Here is a 27,823-nt window from a genome sequence, read left to right as displayed (position 1 = left end):
GTGGGGGTGAGGGTGTGGGGTGAGGGCGTGGGGTGAGGGCGCGGGGTGAGGGCATGGGGTGAGGGCGTGGGGGCGAGGGCGCGGGGGTGAGGGCGCGGGGTGAGGGCACGGGGTGAGGGCACGGGGGTGAGGGCGCGGGGTGAGAGCAAAGGACGAGGGCACGGGGCGAAGGCGCGGGGCGAGGGCGCGGGGTGAGGGCGTGGGGTGAGGGCACGGGGGTGAGGGCGCGGAGCGGCGTTCCCAGGCCGGAAGGAGCCCTGCTGTCGGATGGGCTCACAGGACGAGGGGCTTGCTCGGAGGAGCTGGCAGCAGGGACGGGCCGTGAGGAGAACGGGGCGCACAGCCCCTGCACCCGGGCGGGCTCTCTCTGCGGCCCCGCACAGGAAGGGCTCTGGGCCCTGGGACCGAGGAGGCGCCCCTGCCCTGCAGGACGGGACGCGGCATCGGCCCCCGGGGTGCGGGCACAGGGGGCGTCGGGCAGCCGCGCGGGCCCGTCGCCACCCCCCAGCCAAGCGGAAAGCAAGGGGGGTCCCTGCAGGCGGCCGGGGGTAAAGAGCGGGGGAGGAGGTCCAGGGCGCCCGGCGGAGGGAGGGGCATCTGGGCCCCGAGTGCCCGGCCGCGGTCAGGCCCAGGCGCCGGCGGGCTGGCGGTTCCGGCCGACCTGCAGGTCCCGAAGCCGAGGAAGAGGCCCGTGGGAGGCCCTGGGGCCCTGAGGCCGCCCGCGACGGTCAGGCGGCCGGGGTGAGCCGGGAGGGCGGCGGGACCCCGGGGGACAGGCGGGGTACAGCGGGGGCCCTGGGCGGCTAGGCGGCTGCGTTAAGTAGGACGCAGAGTGTCTCCCGAAAATGGGGGGACGGGTTGGCATCCCCGTCAATCTTTTGAAAGGGAAGCAGGTTCCGCGGCTGCCGAGGCCTTGGAAGGCTCCGGGGTTAGAACCGGCGCGGGAAGCAGGGAGGGGACCCTGGACCCTTCACCGGCTCGGCTTTGGACTCGAAATAAGTGTCCACCGCGCGATCTGCCGGGCATCGGAGGGCAGGCCTTCCGCGGACGAGCCCGAGGCCGCGCGGACAGATGCAAATGTGTGTGTGTCCCTCGCTGCGGAAAGCAAACATTGTGTTTTCAGCAAACAGCTTGCATCTTGCGCTTCCTTAATTTTTTTTTTTTTTTTTTAAAGCAAAGTGCACACCCAGAACAGCTTGTCCCCGCGGGCGTCCCTGAGCAGGAGGACAGGCCGCCGAGTGTTTCCAGTAACCCGCTCCCTGGGCTGGTTCCCACACGAGAAAGGAACCCAGCACAACAAAAGGCGCCCGTGAAAGGTTCTTTGAGACTAAAATTTGGTGGAGATTAAAAGAGGGCAAAAGTTCAAATGAGAAGGAGCTGCGGCCAAGCAAGCAGGAGTCTTAGCCAAGGGGAAGGAAAAGGGGGACCCTGCTTTCAAATGCAAGTAACCATGGCGAGCCGGCCGCTCGGCGCTAGAATCTGGTTAAGGAGGAATGTCACACAGAGCCGCGATTGTTCGTTCAAAGTGGGCCCTGGGAGAACAGTTGTCGCCAATGGGCACTCACGCAGCTTGGATTCAAAATTATAAGTGCATTTTTAAAAGCGTTCAGCGCTTCTCCCTGACCCATTTGGTATAAAGCAAAGAGAAAAGAAAGCCCAAAGTTTATTCTCAGTGTCTCTTGTGGGTTTAAGACAGCTTTACATATGGAAAAACATTTTGGTGTCAGCTGTTGAACTGGTTTCCTGCTATTCTGCTCTCAGTTGCCATTGGAAACCTTGGCTGCCTGTGTGGTAACAGCGCTCATTTCCCAAGGCTCAGAAGCCAATGCCCCGCGGAAGGGACGCAGGGCATTTCTTTCTTTACAAATACATGTTGTGCTTTGCCTCTGTTTCTTGGTGAGAAGGGCTTGCAAACAGCCGAAGCACTAGAATAAAGATGAGGGATTGAATTGTGTGATAAAACTGATAGAAAATAACAAGAGGTTCTCTAAGACCGGAAATGCACCTCCACCTTCCCTCTAGTCCTTCCCCTCTAGACGGTCGCCTTGCTGCGGCCACCATCGCACAGCGTGCGCCCAGCAGCTCTTTCCTCCGTGTGCTTTCTGAAGAGAGAGGGCCCCTGCGCCTCTGAAATGTATGCAGAGGCAGCCGGTTCATTCTGTGTGTGCATCTTTCTGAGGGAATTGCATCCATGACCCTCCTCACTTATCAGAATGGTCCATGACTCCAAACGCATTAAGTACCAATGAATTAAAGTGTCACCAAATAAAATATATTGGCAACACTCCCACATGTGGAAAGAATGTAACCTAATGGTTTTGAGTATGATGATGTAGTAATATTGACAGTGCACTGGGAAATCTTTCTCTCTGGTTAATGGATACAAGATAGCCCAGGACTGGAGAATTTCCAGAAGAGACTGACTGTACTGGAAACTGAGAGGACTGGGGTTCTGGTCCCATCGTGGCAGATCGCATCTCCAGCCCTAGAGGGACGTGTCGTGTTTGCGTTCTTCTTTTTTTCGAGTCTTGTCATCAGGGAGTCTGAGAGATGCAACAGATGCTGTCTTGTTGGGAAAGGAAGAGGCCTGCTTCAGAGCTCCACCTGACCGTTTCACGGAAGAGCAGAGACAGGAGGGGCAGTCTAACCATGTGTTCCCATCGCGGAGGTGGGCTTGTACCACGTTCCAGCACTGGAAGCATAACCTGGAGTCAGGCTGCCGGGCTTGGAGCCCGGTCCGTGAGTAGTAGGTAGGACAGCCAGGTGCTCCTGACACAGCATCGCTGTGCCCACCTCTCTAATCCTCAAAGTGGGGTTATGACATGTTACAGTGGATTCCCACTGTCCTCATCCACTCTGGCCATCACAACAAAATGCCACAGACATAGTGGCTTAAACAACCTAAATTTACTTAATTTTCTCAGCTCAGGCCAGAAGTCCAAGATCAAGGATGTAGCTGGTGCAGCGTCTGGTGAGAGCTCTCCCCCTGGCCTGGGGATGCTGCCTTCTCCCTGCATCCTCGCACGGCTTCTCCTCGGTGGGTGTGAGTTGGGGTGGGGAGCTCTCTGGTGTCTCTTCTTACACGGGCACCAATCCTATCAGATCAGAGCCCCACTCTCATGACCTCATTTAACCCCCATTTAATCTTAGAGGCCCCATCTCCAAATGTAGCCACACTGGTGGGGGCGGGGGGTGGGGGGGTGGGAGGGGCCAGGGCTTCACCACAGGAATTTGGGGGAAACAGGAATTCAGTCTGTACATTATTCAGAGATTCCATATGACAAGCATCAGAATGGGTCTGGCACACAATATGCTCTATTTTTATATTTAATAAATGACTGAATCATCATCTTGGAATGTCCCCCACCAGATACATATTAGTGGATAAATAAGATGACATGCAATTGATTATTGAATGAATTAAGGTCTGTGAAAAGTAAATGGCTTTGGAAAGTGCCAGCAGGAGAGAAAATTGGAGGAAATGACTTAAGAAGAACTAATTTGATAGTTGAAATATTTTCAATCACTGCTTCCCTGTATAATAGATTTTCATGTCCCTATCCATTAATATAAAGTCCACATCTCTGGTAATGGTATGTTGATAAAAAAAGGATAGGGTTTGTGTCGGTAATATGTATGCCTCCAAATCTCAGTGGCTTAGAAAAACAAAGGTGTTCTTTCTCTAGCAAAGTCTGATGACAGAGGTAATTGACCACTGAGGTTTCAGGCTATGCTTATCTTGTGATGCTAACATCTCATGTCACCATGGTGGGAAGGAGAGTAGAGAAGGGAAACTGAGCCTTAATTGCTGTGGCCCCCATGTGACATCTGCACTTAGTCCATCTCTCAAAACTAGTCATATGTCCCAAATGCAGCTGACAGGGGGAGGCCAGGAAATGCAGTCTGGCACGTGGATATCCACTGTGCAGCTGTGTCCACCATACAGGGTGTGCATGACCCTCAATAACCTGATTGCAACTATTCCCACCTCGACTTTCAAATGGAAGGAAGACTTGAGGCCTCATGACAGTGTGGAATAATTGCTGGATATACACAACAGACTTTCATCCCAAGGAAGTCTGGCAGGGACACTGAAGGGACTCCTATTTGGCTCTGTGGGAAGACAAAGAAATAGAGGAGAGGAATCTTGCTCTTCAGGAGGCTGAGATGTAATTAAGGAACCGTGGCAAGGGAGGGAAGATCGGGCAGTGTGGTACTGATCGCAACTGAGCTAGAGCTAGACACTGATTTCATGAAAGAGCTTGAGGTTTGGCATCAGACAGACCTGGGACCTGAAGTTTACTACTTGTCTTATCTTAAGGAAGTCACTTAATTTCTAATAGTATATATACACATACATACTGTTAGTGTTTATACACACACATACACTAAACAAGTAGTCACTAATCTTTTTTTTTCTGTTTGTATAACAAAACATCTTTGACATAAAATAGATTTTTTTCAGACATGATAAAATAGGATGTTATCCCAGCTTTTCTCTTCTAAACCCTTGTTGAAGAGCAGACCCAAAGCAAAGAAAAACCTACTCCTCATCTAGTCTGAAAGAATTTCTTCTAGATCTGGTTAGGTTCTAAGCCTAAGCACAGAAGATGTTTCTTGCTACGGTTCAGGTTAAACATGACCCCCAAGCCCACGCCTCCCGAGATTACACCTGCAGTTGGCTGGAGCACCTCAGACCCCAGTTGATGCCTCACCCCGGCTGTCCACTGGTACCCCCCAGTGCCCGCAGGACCCAGTGGAAGCTGTGCAACTGGGATGAAAGGTGCTGGTAGGGCACCTAACGTATGAAAGTTGCCAATGCACTTTCCCACTTTCCAGCCTCCTCATCCTGGATTAAGGGGGACTTGCTTTTCCTAAACCCACTGCTGAAGCTCTCCAAATCAGTTTCCTGAAGTAGGGAAGGCAGGACTGTTATCTGCCTAACCCTCTGACTCTAATTTCCATAGTCACTTTAGAACAGCACATGGTGCCTCTTTCCCTGAGCTCTGCTCACTGCAGATCAGAGGCCCCAGGAACTTGCAGAGGGTGTTGACGACGTTCACCGTCTATCCTGGGCCATAATCAGGTCCCTGAATGCAGCTCCCACTCCTGGGCATCACTCTATTGATCACCACAAGCCAGTGGATCCCTTTTGATTCTGAAAACATTCTCTACTATTATGAGTAAGAGTATCACCTTACCATCTTTTTCAGCAGAGAGGCAAACAAAGAGGAAAAATCCCATCATTTTAACTGCGTAAGGCTATCCTGGGCTCTGCTCACCAGAGAATTCAATTCTGCGGAATAATTCTCCCCGGCACGAATGATAAATGCCGGGGTTACTACTCACCTGTTTGCCCTCTCGGCTTTTGTCCAGCCCGTATTGTCTCCTCAAGGTGGATCCTCTGATTGCTTTGGTGAGGCGGTAAGGCATCCCTGAACAGGGACGCGTTCCCAGGCCCTGGGACCCTCTCACCACAGTGAGGCAGTGAAACAAGGTATTTCGCCTTGGAGCATTTCAGCAAACAGGCTGGAATAAGAAATTTAAGGTCAAGGCCATGAGATCTGGGGCTGGGAAAGGGCCAACGGAGATCATTTTTGTCTTCTACTGCACACATGCAATCTATTCATCACCAGGCATCAAGATCTTGACTGAGCAGCCAGGAAAAGCAGAGAGAGAGGAGCTCTTGTCTCTGCTGTCAGGGCTGCTGTTTATATATTTTGCCTTGTTTTTCTGTACAAGCTAATATAAAGCCTTTTCAGGCATGGGCAAGACTGCCAGGGCCTTTGTTTCAAGAAGATGAATTTGAATGGGAGTTGAGCAAGCAGGAAGAAAGACTTGGAAGCACTACTGTTCCTGACCTGCATGCTGTAGAAGTCATAGGCAGGGGTTTCAGGGAAATGCACATGGTTGCCAAATTTTATAAACCTAATCAGAAGATACAACAAGTGTTTTACATCAAACCACTTCCACTTAAACCACATGCAAAGAACCCATCCATAATGCTCTCTAACCTTCTATTAACTTATGCACAATTATAGATTATGAAATAGGGACAGTTTAAACTAGAATGAAAACATTTTCATTGGTGAAAATTGGCCTTTATTTATTGTGTGACTTTCTAAGGAATGAAAAGCATGGAAATTGTAGCTGGACTTAAATGCTTTCTGCTTACACTCTTGGTTCCGATAGCAAATACGATGGTAAGAAAACCACTAGAGTGTCAGAGGACCTGGGTCCAATTCTATACTTTGAAACTAGCTACTGTGCCACCCGTACATCTCTGGGCTTCGTTTTCTACCCATATAATGACAAAATCGGACAAGATTGTTTCTAAGGTCCCTTCTTGCCCTGAAAGTCTCTTTTCCTTGAGGGTATTTGTTTCAAGCAGCATTTGCACTGTTTATTAACAATTTCTCTGTATTGATTTTTTGGCGACTCTACTAAATAGAACCATGCTTATCTTTGTCTTCATGAGTGTAATGGAGGCAAAAATGGAGAAGGTGACATGACCTTCACCCTTTAAAGGCACATTATCCTGAGCAACTTGTGGGCCGAGCTTCTAATCTTCTTTTGATTATGTCTCTTCTTTTGCCAGAGACGCGGCAATGGGAAATTCAGAAAGAAGATGACTGTTAGGTTTCCACACTCCCCCACTTTCATTTAAAAATGCATGGCTATCATGCACTTATTTTATAATTTACCGTTAATCTCTGTGAACTGCTGCGACCGGGACTCAGAACACTTCTCAGAGGCGCATCGTCTCATCCCGCTTTACCCAGTGACCTGCCTTCTGCTGCTATCCGCTCTCAAGGCTGCTGAAGCGCGCTCATGACGGGCTATCACGATCCCGGATAAAAAACCCAGCAACGCCAGATTGCACAACCAGGTTCTCCTTACAGGGACCTTATTTTACTTTTAGGATCCAAAGAACTGGCTTCACCCTGTACTTTTTCAAGGTCTGAGAGAAAAATACAATGGACTACTTACGTCCAGCCTCAGAATTCATCTCCTCTGAAGTCCTGAGTAGTGATAATACTTCTTCATTTACATTTCTAAGGACAGAGGGGAGGGGATGGTAACTGACATTTATTAAGTCCCTTCCATCATATACTCCAGAGCCCATGGGAGGCACATTATAAACCCCTTCTCATCTAACCCCTCCCAGCAATCTGTGAAGTACGTACTGTTACGGTCATGCCACAGAAGAGACCCTAAGGCTTGGAGCTGTTTTGGAAATTACTGAAGACTGCGTAACAAGGAGATACAGAAGTGAGAATCGAACCCTAGGTCTACTTGTTTACAAACCCATGTGGTAGGTTTGTGATTCTTTCATCCTTCTAAAAACATTTGTTTAAGTGGTCACTCTGTATACATAATAACTTTCTTACATTGAGTTTTTCACTCATAGCTTGTTTTCATTGTCTGCCACGCGATCCTCAGCAAGTGTTCGTCCACCCTTTGGTGCTGATGTCCCCCTGACCGCCATTTCACAAGGAGCACAAGCCTCTGCAAACAGTTAAAGATCTGGCACGTGGTCTTTGCTAATTCATGAGGCTGGAAGTCCTGCCCTGCTGTGGAAGCATCCACGTGCCCCTCTCTCTCCATCCAGGAAGTGGACATCATTCTTAGGGACGAAGAGCCCAGGTGAGTATATTCGAGAGTTGTCACTGGAGAACAGCTGTTCTTGTGGCCCTGGTGAGCCAGTTGAAGAACTTAATTTTTAAATCATCTGTAAGGGTGGTGAGATTTCAAGATTTTTTCTATCATGGATACAGGTTACATATAATTAAAATTGAAAATAGTGATTATGAAAAACCTCACCGCATGACCTAGGAACTATGGAAATTTCTTGCAAATGACAGACAGCAGAGAGTCAGCATCAAAGACAGTCTACAGGATGCACACAGGCTGCAAACATGCAGGCTCACACGCAGGCCACTTTCCCAGAAGCACAGGCCGGTGCGAGCGGATGTCGTCAGCAATCCCAGGGCAGGGCACCTGGAGGAGAGAGAAACCCGGACTGCATCTAAGGAAACATCCTTGGCTCTGGCCATCAGATACTGAGAGTGCATGTTCCTTTTACTCTTATTCAATTAACACATACCTAACTTCCAAGACAGAAAGTCCTGAGAAACACCGCCCCTCCCAAAATTAATAATTTTTCATTCTTAACAAGAGCTCATATATATATTTCCAGGAGCGAGGACCTCTTGGCAGGCTTTTTTGTCATGTTATGTTCTAGTGCCAGAACTCTTTTTAGGATCCCATAGCTTCTTGTCATTGCTATGTCACGCCTCAGGTTAACAATGACCTTCGCTAATCTGAAGTTATTTTAAGGGTTCAGTATGTGGAGTCATTCGGGTGAATTTAATATATTTTATTTTGCTTCTTAGCAGACCTTTAGTTGTGCATCTGGTTTGTATAGAATAGAATTATTGGCATTCACATTTAATTGATTACCCAGAGGAAATGCTAACTTCTTCTGTTTCTCTTGAAGAAAATAAATGGACTGAAAGAAAAAATAAAAAGGAAAAATGCCAGGTCTGTCCAGGTGGGTCTAGTATGCGACCAAGTCTGAGCACCTCTGCAGGTTCAGACAGCTCTCGTCATGGTGTAGAGGGTCCAGAAATGTGTGGCCAGCGAGGTGGAGGGGGGAACGAGGCAAAGGAAAGGGGGGTTAGTTGGATTCGAGTCCACCAGCAACGACTGGAAATAATTATGATTTAATCTTCCTGCTCCACTGCAGCGACATGGATAGAGGACAGATCCTGACCTTGGCATTGAGCGAGCGACCAGGTGTCTGATGTCAGGGCCACCCTGATAGTTCAGATTCAACAGATTAGATCCACTTTGGGATCACAACAACTCTGAATCAGATAGATCCAGCACTCAGCTGGGATGCTGCACCCAAGAGCTGGCTATTCTGAACAATACAAATGCACGATTTCAACACTTTCAATATATTGAACTGTCTCTGCTACGGAGGGTTCCCAGTGAAGAAATTCATTTGTTCCATTTCTCATGTGTCATGATTTTAAAAGTTGTTACACCCCAACCTATACCCTATATCAAAGCTATGCATACTTAAACCCCCTTCAAATACAAGTGATCTGAGCACATCTGCTGAATGGACAGGGCAGGTCTAACAGAGAGGCATTTAGAGAGGGAGATGAGATAAGAGATCTTCTTTTGGGAAAGGAGGATCCTAGGTCAATGAACATATTTTATTAAGGTATCATTGATATACACTCTTCTGAAGGTTTTACATGAAGAACATAGTGGTTACTACATTCTCCCATATTATCAAGTCCCCATCCATACCCCACTGCAGGCAATGTCCATCAGTGTAGTAAGATGCTACGGGGTCACTACTTGTCTTCTCTGCGCTACACTGCCTTCCCCATGACTCCTCCCACACCATGTGTACTAATCGTAACACCCCTCAGTCCCCTTCTCCCTCCCTCCCCAACCGCCCTCCCACACCCCTCCCCTCTGATAACTGGTCTTCCCTTCTCAGAGTCTGTGAGTCTGCTGCTGTTTTGTTCCTTCAGTTTTGCTTCATTGCTATACTCCACAAATGAGGGAAATCATTTGGTATTTGTCTTTCTACTCCTGGCTTATTTCACTGAGCATAATGTCCTCCAGCTCCATCCATGTTGCAAATGATAGGATTTGTTTTCTTCTCATGGCTGAATAATATTTCATTGTGTATATGTACCACTTCATCTTTATCCATTCATCTACTGATGGACACTTAGGTTACTTCCATATCTTGGCTATTGTAAATAGTGCTGCAGTAAACATAACGGTGCATATGTCTTTTTGAACCTGAGATCTTGCTTTCTTTGGGTAAATTCCTAAGAGTGGAATTCCTGGGTCAAACAGTATTTCTATTTTTAGTTTTTTGAGGAATCTCCATATTGCATTCCACAATGGTTGAACTAGCTTACATTCCCACCAGCAGTGTAGAAGGGTTCCCCTTTCTCCACATCCTCGCCAGCATTTGTTGCTCTTAGTCTTTTCGATGCTGGCCATCCTTACTGGTGTGAGGTGATATCTCATTTTGGTTTTAATATTCATTTCCATGATAATTACTGATGTGGAACATCTTTTCATGTGCCTATTGGCTATCTGAATTTCTTCTTTGGAGAATTGTTCATATCCTCCACCGATTTTTTAATCAGGTTATTTGCTTTTTGGGTGTTGAGGCCTGTGTGTTCTTTATATATATTGGGTGTTAACCCCTTGTCAGATATGTCATTTACAAATATATTCTCCTATATTATAGGATACTTTTTTGTTCTACTGATGGTGTCCTTTTCAACTTGATGTAGTCCCATTTATTCATTTTGCTTTTGTTTCCCTTGCCTGGGGAGATGCATACAGGAGAAAGTTGCTCATGTTTATATTCAAAAGATTTTTGCCTATGTTTTCATCTAAGAGTTTTGTGGTTTCATGACTTACATTCAGGTCTTTGATTCATTTCAACTGTATGGAGTTAAAAAATAATTCAGTTTCATTCTCTTACATGTAAATGTCCAGTTTTGCCAATACCAGTTGTTGAAGAGGCTGTCATTTCCTCATGGTATATCCATGGCTCCTTTATGGTATATTAATTGACCATATATACTTGAGTTTATATCTGGGCTCTCTATTTCTGTTCCATCCATCGATGGGTCTGTTCTTGTGCCAGTACCAAATTGCCTTGGTAATCCCCCCAATTTTATTCTTCCTTCTCAGGATTGCTTTGGCTACTCAGGGTCTTTTGTGATTCCATATGAATTTTAGAACTATTTGCTCTAATTCATTGAAGAATGCCATTGGTATTTTGATAAGGATTGCATTGAACCTATATATTGCTTTAGGCAGGGTGGCCATTTTGACAATATTAATTTTTCCTATCCATGAGCACAGGATATGTTTCCATTTATTGGTATCTTCTTTAATTTCTCTTATGAGTGTCTTTCTTGGTTAGGTTTATTCCTAGGTACTTTATTCTTTCTGATGCAATTGTGATCTGATACAAGTATTGCAACTCCTGCTTTTTTCTCCCTATTCGTCACATGAAATATCTTCTTCTGGAAGCATATAGACGTCTTGCTTGTTAGCCATTCAGTGACTCTATGTATTTTGATTGGTGCTTTCAGACCATTTACATTTAGGGTGTTTATCAATAGGTATGTACTTATTGCCATTGCAGGCTTTAGATTCATGGTCCCCAAAGTTTCAACAGTAACTTCCTTACTATCTAACAGTCTAATTTAACTCACTTAGTATGCTCTTAGGCCCCAGAATCTCCGTGAGCATATTATAATAAAGACTTAGTTCTAAGAGAGAGGTGACTCTGACCACAGCATGCTCACTCTCCCCCAGGGGTGCCTTGCAATCTATCCCCCCAGACGCATACCCAGGGCAGTGGAGAGCAGAGGCTGTACATTAGAGCTGAACAACTGATTTCTTTTCTAAGAAATTTACAGAACAATGGAACATATTCTTACTTCCAGAACGTAGAGTGTAATCAGAGGGGAAAACAGCATTCTCTCCTTCCTAGCCACAAAAACCTCTGCAGATTTGACAGATCAAACCAGCAGTGGGCGGTGGAGCCCCAGCATGCAGGATCTGGGGTGGGGGGGCAGTGTTACCACCTGTGGGCTCTGCAGGAGGACCAGGATGGATGGACTAGTTAGCAGGTGGAGCCCGGTGGAGCCCGGCAGAGCTGGCTTGTTCAGGGGCACGTGTGTATCAGCAGTTGGGAATTACCAGCTATTAACAGTGAGACTTGGATGGAGGGCACCGCTGCAGGCACGGGGCGCAGCAGGAGGAAGGACCTTGGGCCCCTGGATGACCTCACGAAGCCACCCACCGTGCCAGCCCCAGCTGTCTCTCTCCATGCCATTCACCAAGATGATAGACATCAAGCCACCTCTATCTGGCCTGTGTTCTTTGGGTCTCTGCTAATTGCATTTTGTGCTCCGTTTATACCCCCTCCTTCTCAGGCCATCCCCCCAGAGCCCACTCCTGCCGCCTGCCTGGTCTCCTCTATGGATCCTCCTCTGCAAAGCCAGCCCCCCCTCCGTTATTTCCTAAATTCCCCTTTCCTGTGAAAACACACATGTGGTTTGACAAATTCACTCAGGTGGCTGTTTGTTAGGGTTTTCCTTAAGAAACTGAAATTCCATAAGTGGTTAATGTGACCTGCATTTTGACAAAGGTTTTCATTATGTTAGAAAGAAAAGTGACCAATGGTAGGGATGTCAGGCATGGTGCCTGACCTGTGGAGGTGCTGTTTCTGTGCATTAACACCTGGAGGCGTCCCTCAGAAACACGTGTGTCACGTCCCCTTCGCCCCACCCTGCCATCCTGCTCTCCCTCATGTACGTGGCTGACCTTGGGGGAAGACAGGGAAGCACTACCCCAGAAGGACCCTTCATGGCAACCTCAGTGTGTTCCCCACACTATGACTAATCTGAGTTGCCTCCACTGTGAAAACTAAGTATTTTCCAAGATAGATAGAAGGCTAAAAAAAAAAGTAAAAGGCATTCACATGGTTAATACTAATTCAAGTAAGAGGAGTTACAAATACAAAGCCATTTAATCCAAGTCCAAACCAGGCTCGATCCATACGTGATGACCGCAGCTTCTCTCTTCCAGCATGTACTTCGTGAGCCATTGCTCTGGATCACAGAAGGTGCTTTGAACAGTGCCTACCACATAGTAGATGACTGACTGACAATGATTTAATGAATGATGAATGACACTGCTATGTGAGCAATACCACTAAATAAGGAAATCTCCACCTGTTAAACTTATGTGTGTCTAATTCCTAAGAAAGCCTGTGTGTAACACTGGTATGGGACATGTGCCAGCCAGAAAAATATTAAAAGGGAAAGTTAAGGGGAGAAGGTGGGGGAAGGATCCAGAAAATTATTAGAAAGACAAAACTGGTAACTTCTTTCTTACTCGGCATATATTTCTACAGTAAAATTTTCTAGATTCAGCAGCAGAGTTTATCTGAGGCGTCTAAGACCGAGAGGAAGCGTCAGAAGGTGGGGGGAAGCACCCTTTGGGCGTTGAGCATATGCATGTCCTCCCTGCTGCCTCCTCTTGGCCGCTGTTGGAGTGACATTTCTGAAAGCCGACTCATCTCATACAGGGAGTCGTCTCCCTGTGCCCTTGCTGCTCTCACCTGCTGACTCCCTGAGAGTGGGGCACCAGGTCCGCACATGTTTTTACTGACCTCTTTCCCTGTCATTATGCTAGTGAGCTTCACCAAGCACTGACTTGAAGCACACTCTGGCTGTCCAGCCCCACATAGTATTTCTTATAGTCAAAAGTCATCATTTGTTTACTCATATGCACACTTGATTCTCTCCCAGCTCAGTAGCTATTCTGGTTGTGCTTCATTCATGCCTGCCTTGCTCTGCTTTCCACGTGACTGGGCTCCCGGGAGCTGCCCTCTGGACTGTCATCTGGTTCCCTTGCTCCCCTGCTTCTCATTGGGCAAAGCCGTTGGGACTCCCACAAGAGAATGAAGGCTGGGTGGAAACAGGTGAGGAGCTCTTCCTCCTGTCCCCTTCCCACTTCAACATCCTGGCTGTTGCACAGGCTGCGTCCCTCCAGGACTACAGCCTGTCACACGGTCCTGTCTCCATGGCTCCAGGCACCCCTACAGCCCTCTTTCTTGGGTGTGACCACCCACTGCTATGTGTCCATGAGCCCCTCAACACTGCTTCTCCATCCTCTGCCCTGCTACCACTGCTTTAAATGGTCCCCACACACAGTCACTAACGTCTTCCTAGCGCTCCATCAGAAGGCGCCTTATGCTTGCTGCGAGGATCCCCTCCTACAGGGCCACCACTATGACCAATTATCCCCCCTGGAATTGCTTCTACAGCATTCTCCCCATTGGTCCAGACCGAATGCTACCTACTACATAAAATGATATTCCCATGTATCTCCCAATAGAAAATAATATATCATTTCACAGAATTCTCAAGGCATTTATCCATAACTCTCTTAATACAGGTACATAAGCAACCAAAATAAAAACCAACACATGTCACAGCTCTGTCAGAACTGAGGGTGGAATTGAAGTTTGCCTCCTCAGGTACCATTTCAGTGTCTTTCAATAAGTGCCCCTCAAATATTTGCTGCATGAATGAGCAAGTTATTTCTCTACCCATTACATTTTGGCTAGCTCATATTGATGACTAATAAGGTCTCCTTTAAGAGCTGACTTTACACTGTCGTTTCTGTTTCTCCACCCCCCACCCCATAAACTACATTCCACTTCTATAATTCCACAATTGCTTTTATAACATGGAGTCCTAGCTTTCTTTTATTTTTCTTTTGTAGTGTCAGACTTGCATTTCACATCTACATTTCTACTATATGTGGGCATCACAATCTTAAGCTCCCAGTATCCCATGCTGATACAATGATCCTGTTCTTAGAAATAGATCCTTAGCCCTGATTTCCACACTTTTTAAACTAATCTATACCCTTCTATAATGCAAAATCCACCACTTAGAATCATTTTGAAATGCAATTTCTCCTACTTCTTGTTCTTGCCTCTGCAAATTCCTTTGAATTGCAAAACTATTTTCTATAAGTACTCCAGTCACCATAATTCATCCCCCCATTTATTTTCAAAAATTATTACTACATCCTAAAGAGGCTTCATATTTCTCATGTTTTCCCTATTACAATATAGACAGCTATGCTATTTGAAAGCTAGAATAAATATTAGAAGGCAAAAGTTCACCACCTTTATTTTACAGACAGAGCAATGGGGTCCAAAGGGGTGAAATGACTCACTTAATCTCACACATCTGGGAAGGGTGGAAAACTGGAATGAAAGCTTGTCCCCTTACACCTATTGTGGTATTTTTCCCACTATCTCAGGATTCACCCTCTGCTCTCCTGCCAGATTAATGTTCATCTTTGCTGACCTAGTCATCTGATAGAAAAACACTTAATGCTCCCTTGTAGAATGCTCATAAACATATTTTCTTCTTTTTCCATTTTCCTGTCCCTATTTACCTTTCTGTCTCTTACAACATTAGGTCCCATACTTTATGCAAAGTGAACACTTGGTCAATGTTTATAAATTTTAATATTTGTGATAGTCCATGCTACTGAACTTAAGTGTTTCACATACCTGCTTTTTTACTTCAATACATTAGTACTTTGCTCTAATTTCTTAAGATGTATATCTCACAAATACAGTAAAATATATCTTTGAGTCTGAGGGATAGTGGTACCTCAAAGTGGTACAGAATCTCCTTCTTCCAGTAAACAAAAGCAAAACTAAAACAACCCTGCCAAAGGTTCTCCAGCACTAGAAAGACATATGGAATAGTTATAAACTCCAAAAGTGATGACCAGTTAAAGCACAGAAGATTCTGGTATAATGGTCAGGTTGATAGGATTCCCTATCCTAGCTCCTATTTCAGAAAGCAGCATTAAGAATATAGGAAGCTACAGAAATCCTGAGAATACTTCTAAATATTCTCCAACAGGAATGGGTTAAAAGGAGTGGGTTAAAAGGATGAGTAGATATGCCTGGGAAAAATGAGAAAAATAGGTGTAAATGCTATACAAACCACATCTGGTTCTTAGCAGAAGCAGGAAGAGCCCCAGATTCCCTTCAGTATATAGTGCTAAGTTGGTGGAGTGAGCCAAAGTCCAAAAGAATTGAATGCATGCCAAGCTGGGTGGAATGGAGTCATCTAATAAAGGACATCTGGTGGGAGCTCAGTAATAAGAGCAAACTTGGGGCCTCAGCAAAGACTGAAGTCTACCTCAGCTATGCTTTCTCCTTCTCTATACCCTGCTTCCTATGGCCTCTAGTTTAAGAGGGAAGAAGAAATGATCGGATAAGGTGGGAATGATACTGAAGCAAAATCACAAAACCATTTGAGAGGAAAATAAAAAGAAAGATCTGAACAAAGGAGGAGGAGGAAAATAGTTTTGGAGCTACAAAAATATACTGCACCAAAAATAAAACAAAAACCAAATATGTAAATGGATAATGGCATTGATTTTAAAGATGACACAGATAATCCAATTGAAAAAATATATTGTCCAAGGAACCAAGGCAGAGTCTCTGCTGATGCTTTGCATCCACTGAATAATCCAGTAAGGACACAGATTCAGTAACACGGTAAAACACAATTATGTAACAAAAGATTGGAATGAGAAGAAAGGGGTTACTGTAAAGAAAAAAGAAAAAAAAACCCTAAAAAACATAAAACCAGTGCAATAAACTAAACAAACTAGGAGCAAGAAAAAGGAAATTATCATAGAAATAAGGCTTTATTTATTTATAGTGAATAAAAGTAAAAGGGCAACAAGTTTTAAATAACTAGACATGCAATAGATGTGGACACTATCATCCATCGACCAGAAGGGTGATTGATATTGCTGAAGTAAAGACTCCAACAGTAAGAGAAAATAATCAAAGATATAGTACAGGAAAATTTATCTAAAGTAATTGAATGACTGAATCTTCCAGTTGTAAGAGCCCATCATAGACCAAGAAAAGATGATACAAAACTAGTGATATAAAAACACATTTAGTTAAGATATTGAATAAAGTGTGCTTTAAGTTTCTATGAAGAAAAAGCAAGTAACACACATTGGAGAATCTGACTGGTCTCAGAATAGACACTCAGCTCCCAAAATAGTATAACAAAATCTCAATTTTTTCAAGTCAATTTGCCTTTCAAATATGAAAACAACATAAAAGCATTTCCATACATGAAATAACAGGGTCAGCAACAATTAAACTTTTTTGAAAAACCTACTTGAAGATTAAATGCAACCAATGATGAAGTGAACCAAAACAACAAAGAAATTAAGAAACCACAATAATAGGACAGGACTTCAAATACTTAATTTATTTAAATAAGAATCTAAGATGAAACAACTAGATAATTATTATTAGACCATATATAAACCAATAAAAATTAAATATTATGAAAAGAATAAACTAAGATAAAAGTAGGCATAGAGATTACTACTTACCTCATGTTTCATAGAAGCGGTTAATGATGGTGTCTAAAAAAACATGTAAGTTAAATAAATTAACCCTGACTATAATTTATTTATGATTCTAATAATTTTTTTCTTAAACTTAGAGGAATCTTATAGTACTTATTACCTCCTATGATGCAAAAACATCTGAAGTTCTAAGATTCTTTCATTTACACCAGTTGGTTTTTCTGTCACTAAATTCATCAAATTAAAATTACCAGTCACTAATTTTCAAGAACATTTACCCAAGGAATCTATTTTGAAATAATTTAGGTCTTTTCCTCCTTCATCTACATATTTTTGTCTCCATTTATCTGTATTTTCCTTTCAATACATGGAGAGAGACTGTTTAAATAACCTACATAGAATATTAAGAGTCATAATTTCTATTTTAAATAATGTATTGCTTTAGTTTTTCCTATTTCAATGTGGCTTCATTTAGTTTTAAGTCGAATATACATCATCTCTTAAAATTATCATGGAACCACTTTGAATTTATTTTGATAAACCTATCATTTCAAATTATTTTTTAAAATCCATAGGAAATCTTTGTGAACACCAAGCTACAAAAGACTAGTTTCCTACTGTATAGTACAGAACAAAGGGGATCAGCTTTAGTTAGATTCCTGAGGCAGTCCAAAGACACTGGGATTCGCACCTACCTCATTTATTATTTCCAGAGGGAACATCATTTCTTTTTTCACTCATATTTTTCTTTTACTTCTGTTAGCCATTGTTTACTTGTTTAGCTCCCTATCTAATTGCTCGCTGTAGGATTAGGAGATTGTCTAGGAAAATATTGGAGAAGAAAGCAAAATAAATGAAGGCTCATAAATTTTGGGGGAGTAAATGGATACTCATCTGTGTCAGGATAAACTAGGTGCTGCTATGGTAACAGATTGACCCAGAGTCTCAGTAATAACACAACAAAGTCTGATGAAGTCATGAAGCTCCACTTCCAGCAGCTATTCTCCAGTGTTGACTCAAAGAGCCAGGTGTCACCTTCTAACTCTATAATCATCTTATAGGTGATCCCAGCAATCACTGAAACAAAGGAAGAACGAACACAGAGGACTCATTCTTGCATTTTTTTTCCATTGGCCTAAAAGTGAAAAACTTGAGTCTTCTTTATAGTCTATTGGCCAGAACTAGTCACATGGCCCTGATCTAAATGCAAGAGAGGCTGGGGAGTGTGGTATTCCTGTGTCAGGAAGAGAACAATAAAACAGCGTTTGGGAACTGCTTTTAATATTACCTGTTCCACATGACCTGAAAGTGAGACAAGTATAGGGTTAAACATAATTTTCTGAGAAAGGAACAGAGAACCTAAAATAATTATTACTGCATATACATGATCATAGAAAAACAAAATAGAAATCTGAGAATAAATAGCTAGCAAGAAAATTTGCTCAAAAAGTAAAACCAATCTGTTTCTTGTACCTTTTAACACTGGTCAAAATAGTGAAAATCAGGAGAAAAATCTCAATAGCTAAACAAAATAAGGCATTTTCAGACAACAGAATATCACTTAGAAATTTAGAAGAATCAGTTATATTTATCTATGAAATTCACTATATGCTAACAAATGAAACAGTCCAGATGAAATGGACAAATTTCTAGAAAGACACAAACTACCAAAACTTACCCAAGAAATTTAAAAAATGAATATACCTATAAGAAGCAAAGAATTGAATTACTAATCAAAAACATCCCACAAAGAAAATCCCAGAATCAGTTGATATCACTGGCAAATTCTACCAAATAGCTGAAGAATTAACACCAATTCTGAACTGAGAAGGAGAAAACACTTCCTAATGATGTTAGTATCACCCTACTACCAAAACCAAGGATATCACAAGGGAAAAAGGAAACTACATACTAGTATACTTTGTGAATATAGATCAACAAAATATTAACAAACCAAGTCCAGAAATACACAAAAAATTATATACCATGGTCAAGAGGAATTTATCCCAGGAATGCAAGGTTGGTTCAACATGAGAAAAATCAAACAGTGTATCATATTAATAGAATAATGAAAAAAAACACTTTTTATCTCAATGGATACAGAAAAAACAATTGAGAAAATTCAATAATTTTCATGATAAAAACACTCAGCAAATGAGGAACAGATGGGGACTTACTCAACCATATAAAGGGTATCTAAGAAAAAACCTAGATCTAACATTGTACATAATGATGAAACACTGAAAGCTTTTTCCTTAAGCTCAGGAATAAGACAAGGCTATCTGTTCTTGATACTTTTATTTAACATTGTATGGGAGGGCAACTGCACAAGAGCATGAACTAAAAGGCATCCAGATTAAAAGTAAAAAGTAAGACTATTTCTGTGGTATGCTTTTGTCTATAGAAAATACTAAAATGTCCACAAAAAAAACTATGAGAGCAAAAAATGTGTTCAGCAAGGGTGGAAGATACAAGATCATGTACAAAAGCCAATTATATTTTTATACAATATCAATGAACAATCCCAAAGTGAAATTAGGAAAATAATTCCACTTACAATAACATCAATGTACAACACTTAAGAATAAAGTGTAAGACTTGTACACAGAAAACTATAAAAATTATTAAAAGAAATGAAGAAAGACCTAAATGGATGGAAAGACATCCTATATTCATGGAATAGAAGATTTAATATTATTAAGATGGCAAATTCATGTCTCAAACTGATCCACACTTGCAGCACAGTCCCTTTCAAAATCTCAACTGACTTATTTGAAGAGATTGACAAACTGATTCTAAAATCACCTCATACCATATACAACTATTATATTAAAATGAACTAAAAACCTAAATATAATTAGTAAAATTACAAACTATTAGAAGAAAACATAGGCATAAAAACCTTGTAACCTTGGTTTAGGCAATGGCTTCTTAGCTATAATATCAAAAGATTAAGTAAAATAAAAGTATAAGTAAAAACAAGAAAGTGTAGATATCAGATTTCATGGAGATTTAAAATAATTTGTACATCAAAGGACATTACTGAGAAAATAAAAAGCCAATAACATGAAAAATATTTGCAAATCAGCTATCTGATGAGTCTAGTATTCAGAAATATAAAAGAAATTTTAAACTCTACAAAAGATGAATAATCCAATTTTTAACATTTGCAAATGATGTGAGTAGACATTTTTCCAAAGAAGGTATACCAATGGATGGCTATAAGCACATGAAAAGATGCTCAACATCATTAGTCATTAGGGAAATGCAAACTAAAACCACAATGAGATAGCACTCCCCCTACTGTAGGATGGCTACAATCAGAAACACAAACAATAATAAGGATGTGAAGCTATCGGATTCTCGTGCACTGCTGATAGAGTTATAAAAATTTCCAGCCACATTACAAAACAGATTGGCAGTTTCTCAAGCTGAAGTTACCATACTTCAAACCGGATGTTATGCAATTCCAAGATTCATGTACACCAGAGAAACGAAAACATGTTTGTACATGCCCACACAAAAACTGTGTACATGAATGGTCATAGCAGCATTGTTCTGAAAGCTAAAAGGTGGAACCCAAATGCTGATGGATGAATGGATTAACAAATTTGGTGTACCCATACAATAGAATATGCAGCCACAAAGAGAAATGAAGTGCTCATCATGACACCACACAGCTGGACCTTGAGAACATTATGCTATGTGGTAACAGGCAAACACAAATGGCTTTGGATTCTATTCATATAAAATGTCAAGAATAGGCAAATCCATAGAGACACAAACTACATTAACTAGATTAATGTTTTCCAGGGGTTGAGAGAAGGGAAGAGTAGACAGCAACTGCTAATGCGGAAGGGGTTTCTTTTTGGGTGCTGAACTGTTCTGGGATTGATATTGTTGACAGTTACACAACTTTGTGAACATACTAAAAACTAGTGAATCATACATTTTAAGAGTGAATTTTATGGTACATGAACTAGATCTCACAAAAAATACTGTATGAGAAAAAAAAACAAGGCAAATTGTCAATATAGAAAAGAAAGTCAGAGACTGGAGTAGAGCATAACCCCCTCCATTGAAAAATGTATGCTTCTCCTTGTGCGCACTTACACGGAGAATGCACAGAGAAAGGACTGGAGAGATACTCAGAGAACCACTGGGAAGCTTTCAAAGGCAGGACTGTTATATGAGAATACACTCCCATGTCCTATAAAACTAAACAAAAAGAAAATGCATGAAGCTGTAAGGTAGAAAGATCAACATTCTTGTACTCCATCTTCTAGGCCCAGGTCAATTCGCCTGTTTTATGAAATCTTCCTCAAGCATTACATCTTTTACTAATTCATCTTGTCTGTACACTTACAATCTGCACATTACATGCTACATAATGCAGTGCCTAATCCTATGTTTAAATGAACCAATCACACATATGAAAACACTCACTTAACTGTAAAATGCAATACAAATATGGCACCGTGGTGGGCAGAGTGTTTTGGCACTGTTGGTATGAGATCAAGGAGAGCAACTCTAAAATGGGAGGTACAAGTCAGGAGCTGGAGAAGCGGGGCTGGACGCTAAGTCTGAGTCCTTAAAATAACAGTGATGTCAGGCATCCAACTGAGTTTGCGGGTTAATATAAAGACAGACCTCAAATCCAGCAATTTCTGGGCAAATCAATTTCGAGCAAGCAGTGTTTGGTAAGCAAGCAATTGTAGTAAATCCAGAATTCACAAAATTCTGCTACTCTTTAAAGAAAAAAATGCAACAAAATAAAAACCTCATAATTGTCTTAAAGACAAAGTTCTTATACACAGTACTTACCTCTGTATTCATATTCACGTACCTGTTATCCTCGATTCCCAATTAGATTTCAAGATTGCCACCTACCAAGATTGTTGGATTTAGGAAAAAATGCTCCTATTTATTGTACAGCCTCTAACACTTACTGATTTGTGCACCTGATTAATTTTGTTGATTTAACTGACAGACTGACCAGTTAGTTTACACTGGGCTTGAAAAATGACAGCTGATTTTTCAAAAATATTGAGTCTGATTTGATTAAACGCATGATGACCAAATAAAACATGTGGCATGGGTTTCACACGGGTCATCAGAAATCCGCCTGGGCAATGAAGGAGGAGAGGGAATTTACCTAAATGCCCCCAACAGCCAAAGTAGGACCAGACTCTTAAAAAGAACCCCTCTTCCTAACCTATACTAATGTGATTATGATTATGGTTATGATTAATGATCTACTAATGGCAGGTAACACGTTTGAAGGGTATACGCATTAAGCAAGCACCTAAACATTTTTACGTATATCATCTCATTTGATAATCACAATGAGCCTATGCAGTGGGTACTGTGACAGCACTTACTACGTGAAGGAGAAAGCTAAGTTGGGTGAATATAAACAACTTGTCCCTGATCCAGAGCTTGTCCACCACCCAGGAGTGAAAATGTGATTCCATTTCAAGCCTGCCTAACCCTCAAACTCACGTTCTGTAACAGTATGACATTCTAGCTACATAATATTTAGTATTTGGATATTAAAAAGATCTGGATTCCTATGTGATCCCACCATGGTAGTCTGCTTCAGGTCCTAAAACAAAACCTATGTTCAGGGGACAAAGCCAGTTAAGGTCGTCTCCCACCCCAGAAAACTATCCGCTGAACTAGTGATTCTGCAGACAACTTTTCCTGTCGAGGCTCATGTTGGCCCAAGGGGCCCCCCTCTTCCGTCCTTACCGGGTCCATCGGCTTCCTGCACCGATACAAACAAGTGTGAGTCTAGAGGAAATGACCTGTCACGATCAAAACCGTCAGAAACTCGCTTTCTCTCCTCGTCCTCCCTCGTCTTCCCACTTTTCGTCTGCTTATTCACTGACTGTATTTCATATGTCTCATTATTAGAGAGATTTTCTAACACATCAAAAAAGAGCAAGACAGTTTGACCTAAAGATGGAAGTTTTCAACTTTCTGTTTGGGCAGAATAACCAGGAAGCGTGTTCAGCACAAAAATGCCAACATCAGCCGCCTCCCGAAGGGTAATTCTGCGAATTGTTTCAGGGATCACAGAATCCATTTGAACAGACGGAAGCACTTTGATCCAACAGGTGAGGTTTCATTGACTGTCGCTTGGCATTTCAGGCACCTCAGTAGTCCTAGAAGGAAGGAATAGACTTTTCAAATTTGTCTGGAATTAATAACACCATGAATATATTGAATATGTAATTAATAACACTTTAAAATGGGAAAACAATAGGTTCCTATTCCATAGAGCTTGAGAGGGAGATGCAGCATGACATTCATGTGCACAGAAAATTCGTGGGAGAGGTAAAACCTGACTACTTTACCTTTATGATTTATAAGGAAAAGATTTTCAAAAACAGTGTGAGAGGAAGAAAAAAAAGGCTAAAGAGGAAAATTAGGCCATTCCTAAGAAATCAAAGTTTATTGGACTAAAAATCAGAAAAGATGCTAAATAAAAAAGAAATGAATTCACATAAATCAGAAAGGACCTATCAGTGTTAATGGAGAGAAGCACACAGACAAAAGCCCCTAGTGCACAAAGCAGGGGGCCCCGCTCCGTCCCAGGCTTCAGGCAAACCACAAGTGCGCGAAGGGAATATGGGGACGACCCTGGCAGCGGAAATCACCCTTCAAAGGCGAAATCCTTTTTCTCTCTGTTACCTTTTACTCAAGACATTCCTCTTGGAATTCAGCAGATCTTTTGAAAAGAAGATACAAACACTGACCTCTCGTCTGCCTGCGTTGTGTCTGTCTCTACACCTCGGGGATGTTATTGGGCACACCCATTGATTTCCTTCTTTACCTTTTAATCCATGACCCAAGTTCACCACCTCAGAGCTTCAAGAAGCCCACACCTTCCATCCATCAGCACAGATCTGCAAAAACATTTTTCACCGAGCGAGGGGCTGACTTATGGCAGATGATGTAATGTGTTCATGCTTTACACCACCTCCCTGACGAGTCTCAAAGATGTATCTACATATGATTGGCAGCCTGATTAGTACCTGCAAACATCCTGCGTACCGCCGTCCCCACCTCGTGCCAGTGACACGTTCTACCATTTGAGTTATGACCCCAGTGGTATGTTGGCCCAGAACAGGAGATGATGGGTGTCTTTTTCTTTTTCTTTTTCCCTTTTCTTTCCAGTGGGGCTAAAACCAGCAGGGAATCTTCATTAAAATTCACCATAAGGCCCATTTGTTTGCCATTTCCCTTCCCCCAAAGCCCATATCTGTCCTACCCTGCTGGGAACTTCACCCAGCGGAGGACTGACCCGCAGAAATCTCACTGCCACGTCGAGGTTCACAGTCCGGGGAAACATTCCCAGCCGCTCCTGTCTGTCAAATAAAGATGACAAATATTTACCGTCTCTGGACACCCTTCCGGTTAGTTTTATATTCACAATTTGATTTTATTCTGTATTTTAGGAAACAAGATTTCTTTCCTCATGAACAGGTGCAAATAAAGCTGACATTTTAGAACACTCCTCAAAGACAAGAACTAAGAGGATGTGGGCTTGCACAGTGTCAGCTCTCACAGGACACCAGCATCAGAGGGCACGTTTTTGAGGGGGTCATTGTTGACGGGCACATTCTGCCCCCCTATCCCAATGAGACACAACTACACCAGAGTCACACTTCATATTCATCTATAGGAACATCTGGCCCATGTCTAACATTTAATTTCCACACCATTAGAGTCAAACAATACATGTACATCAGTAGATAATGTAATGCATTATCACGCAAGGCAGAGAGTAGCAATTTATTAGCCTAATTTAAAATAGCCTTCAGCAAAAAATGGTGCATCTTAATTCAGAGTTCTGAATGGAATGACATGTTTTCCAGTAAAATTCAAAAGTATATCCTCAGACATGCTTTGGAAAAACTTTCCTGCATATACCATCTTTTACATTATTCAAGGATGAAATATCAATTCTGTCTTTTATGTTCTAAACCAATTTCATCCATAATAACACAGAAAGAGATAACAGCCATAGGAGAGAGGAAAAAAGGAGCTCCTTAGAACATTAGTAGCCCCCACATCTTTATTTCTTCGAAATCACAACTGGCATGTGTACGTTACTCAGAATTTCTTTGCATACAATTAAAAATCAGAGAAAATTGCTTGCTTTGAATGTAGCATGAAATTTGCTTCTCTTTCCTTTACAACATATTACTATTTTAGGCTTATAGACAATGCATAGGTAAAGTTTTATTTATCTTTGTAGAAGAATGTTGTAACTTTAATAAGGATTTATATGATGTACTCTTAGAAAGTAGCTTAAATTATGCAGCTGCACAAACCATTATTATTATTAAAAACAGACATACTCAAATATCTTCCCAGTTCTCATTAATGAAAATCAACATCTACTTTTTACACATGAATGTCTGGTCTAGAAAGATGTGCAGTACTCGTCACCACTGATAGAAAACATTTCCAGCCCCTTAAATGTTACACATGGAAATAATAGCATATACTTATAGCATGGATATGGCAATATAAATTCTGAATTCTGCGACTAACCAAAGCATGAGGCACAAAAAGCATATAACCTTTCAATCTCAAAAGAGGTCAGCACAATTTGTTATCTTGGGGGGCTCAAGAGGGTGAATCCGATATGGACCTTCCTTTGCCAATGATGTGCAAGGTCCATGGCTGGCCAGTTTCTATGACAAATGCATGCACTCAGATTTTCATGAGCCCAGAGACTAATGAGGGGAGTCAGAGATGCACATACATAACCAGAGGACATAATATAAAGCGCTAAGAGCCGTAAGAAAAGTGGAAAAAGTGCTTTGGCACATGAAGGAGAGAGGGATTATTTCAAGGCAACAAAAAAGCTTCAAAAAAGAATTAACTCCATGCTGGGATTTAGTGGACCGGTTGGCATATACTGGATATGCCACTGGACATGTTCAATGGTACAGCCCAGAGGGCAAGACCCTGGCCCTTTAAGAGAGTCACTGAGGCAGTTCATTAGGCCTGGTATACCAGAGTTAATAGGGACCACCCTGCCCCCATCCCCATATCTCCTACCAAATTTTCTCCTGATAACCCAAATCTTTTAGCTCAGATTCATCAGTTAGGTTAAAAACATTTGCTCCCGTCCAGCTGTTGAGATAGCCTGCTTGAAACCTATAATTGACTAACATTCTGTTCCCCCTCTTCCACTCTGGCATCGTGACATGTGGACAGTTTGTTCTGGCACCGCCACCACCTGCCCTGTGACTAGCGGAGGAGAAGATGTAGGGACCGGCCGGGTTGGTGATGTTCAGCTCTGCCCCTTGATGGACTGAACTTCCAAACTGTAGTTACCCTTGACGGTCTTCATATCAGTCTGTGGCTTCATTACTTCACTTTAACCCCAGAAGGCTTCAATTTATCACAGTTCTATGAAATTTGCCAACAACCTCAAATACATATTTACACGTGCCTTTTCCTACACCAGCCCCTGACACAGACGTTTATGCAAATTACGTTCTCCAGTCCTCCAAAGTTTCCTGACACTGGGCATGTATAGTCATCTTGGGTTTCATCTTTCTGTTATATATTATAATCAATGTGTTATAGTAAAATAAAAATAAGGGTAAAAAGCTTAAAGTAAAAATCTACTTCCCCAATCTTCATTCCCAAGCCCAGGCTCACTTCCAGAGATAATTACATGCACATGTTTCTAATTTTAGTTCTATTAATCATCATATACATATAACTACTAGGCTTTTGATAGCTTACATGGGCTCCATTCTAGAAAGAAGAGGAATTTAGTTCAGGTACTAGAGTCTTCCCTCATCTCCATTCTGGTTTATATTATATTATCATTTTCTATTCTTCAGGTAATTATTTTCATAATTTTAAGTGATACTGGTTCTTCAGTTTTGAAACCATCTCCACCATGTAAGATTCTTTCTTCTGTATTAATAGAGTGCCCACAATGATGAAATGCTGGGCTCAATTCTGGCAAAAAATGTAAAAAGAAAGACATAAGGAGCATTTATAATAAATAGTTTGATATTATAATACTTTAGTACATTTTGCCAGAGGGATGAGTAAAACTAGACATAGACCCTGTCACCAGGGAAACAATCAGCTGATGAAAAAGGCAAAGGTCAACCAACAATAACACAGATAAACCGCAATGACTCATGCTGCCCAAAAGTTCAGAGTTCTGAGAATGCCTATTAAGGAGGTCAGGGATGACTTCTCAGAAGAGGGTACCCTTGATAAGAAATCTGAAGGTCATGTAGGATTTAACTATGGGGAAAATGGCAATAAGAGCATTCCAGGCAGAGGAACACTGCATGCAAAGGCCCTGTGGCACAGAAGTCGTGGTGAATCTGATATAAACGAAGCCAATGGGAGTCCAGTGGAGAAAGCTAGACAGAGCAAAGAGCTAAAACAAATAGGTTGGCTGTGTAGAGCTCTGCAGAGTTTTTGAAAGAGTTTTGCCTTTATCCTAAGAGCCAGGGGAAGGCACTTAAGCAGAGGCAAATATGATCAGAATACAATTTCAAACAGTTCGCCCCAACTATAGCTGCCAGATATGAATAAGCTGAGGTGTTTTTGTTTTCCACTTGGCTCTTACTTCTGTTAGTCATAACCTTACTTTTAAATTACCAAGATTTTTGTTATTTTCATTTACTTTATTATTGTACATGAACCTTCAGTGTTTTCCCTAAGTTGATTAGAAATGTTAAAAAGCAATAGTATAATAAAAATACCTATTACTCTATGACCCAGCAATCCCACCCCTAGGTGTTTACTCACACACAAGAGT

At 42.2% G+C, this 27,823-nt stretch overlaps 2 long non-coding RNA genes across 2 annotated transcripts in view; one reads left to right on the top strand and one right to left on the bottom strand.

Moving 5' to 3' along the window:
* The window catches only part of LOC140846657 (uncharacterized), a 123,726-nt gene that overhangs the window by 16,790 nt on the left and 79,113 nt on the right, over nucleotides 1-27,823 (bottom strand). The window contains exons 8-12 of the long non-coding RNA XR_012125993.1: nucleotides 17,703-27,003; nucleotides 17,032-17,064; nucleotides 7,392-8,001; nucleotides 6,705-6,961; nucleotides 5,350-5,529 (exon numbers count right to left, since the gene is read on the bottom strand). This is a non-coding gene — a long non-coding RNA (uncharacterized lncRNA). The remainder of the gene's footprint in view (nucleotides 1-5,349; nucleotides 5,530-6,704; nucleotides 6,962-7,391; nucleotides 8,002-17,031; nucleotides 17,065-17,702; nucleotides 27,004-27,823) is intronic.
* Nucleotides 156-26,377, top strand: LOC118967618 (uncharacterized). The gene is made up of 7 exons (XR_012125994.1): nucleotides 156-741; nucleotides 1,175-2,750; nucleotides 2,925-3,037; nucleotides 6,601-7,315; nucleotides 7,412-7,647; nucleotides 13,380-13,552; nucleotides 26,245-26,377. It is a non-coding gene; the product is annotated as an uncharacterized lncRNA (long non-coding RNA).

The sequence above is a fragment of the Manis javanica genome, chromosome 16 (assembly GCF_040802235.1).
Source record: "Manis javanica isolate MJ-LG chromosome 16, MJ_LKY, whole genome shotgun sequence".
Lineage (NCBI taxonomy): Eukaryota > Metazoa > Chordata > Mammalia > Pholidota > Manidae > Manis > Manis javanica.
Note: the sequence above shows the minus strand (reverse complement) of the source record. Positions and strands in the feature narration are given on the sequence as shown.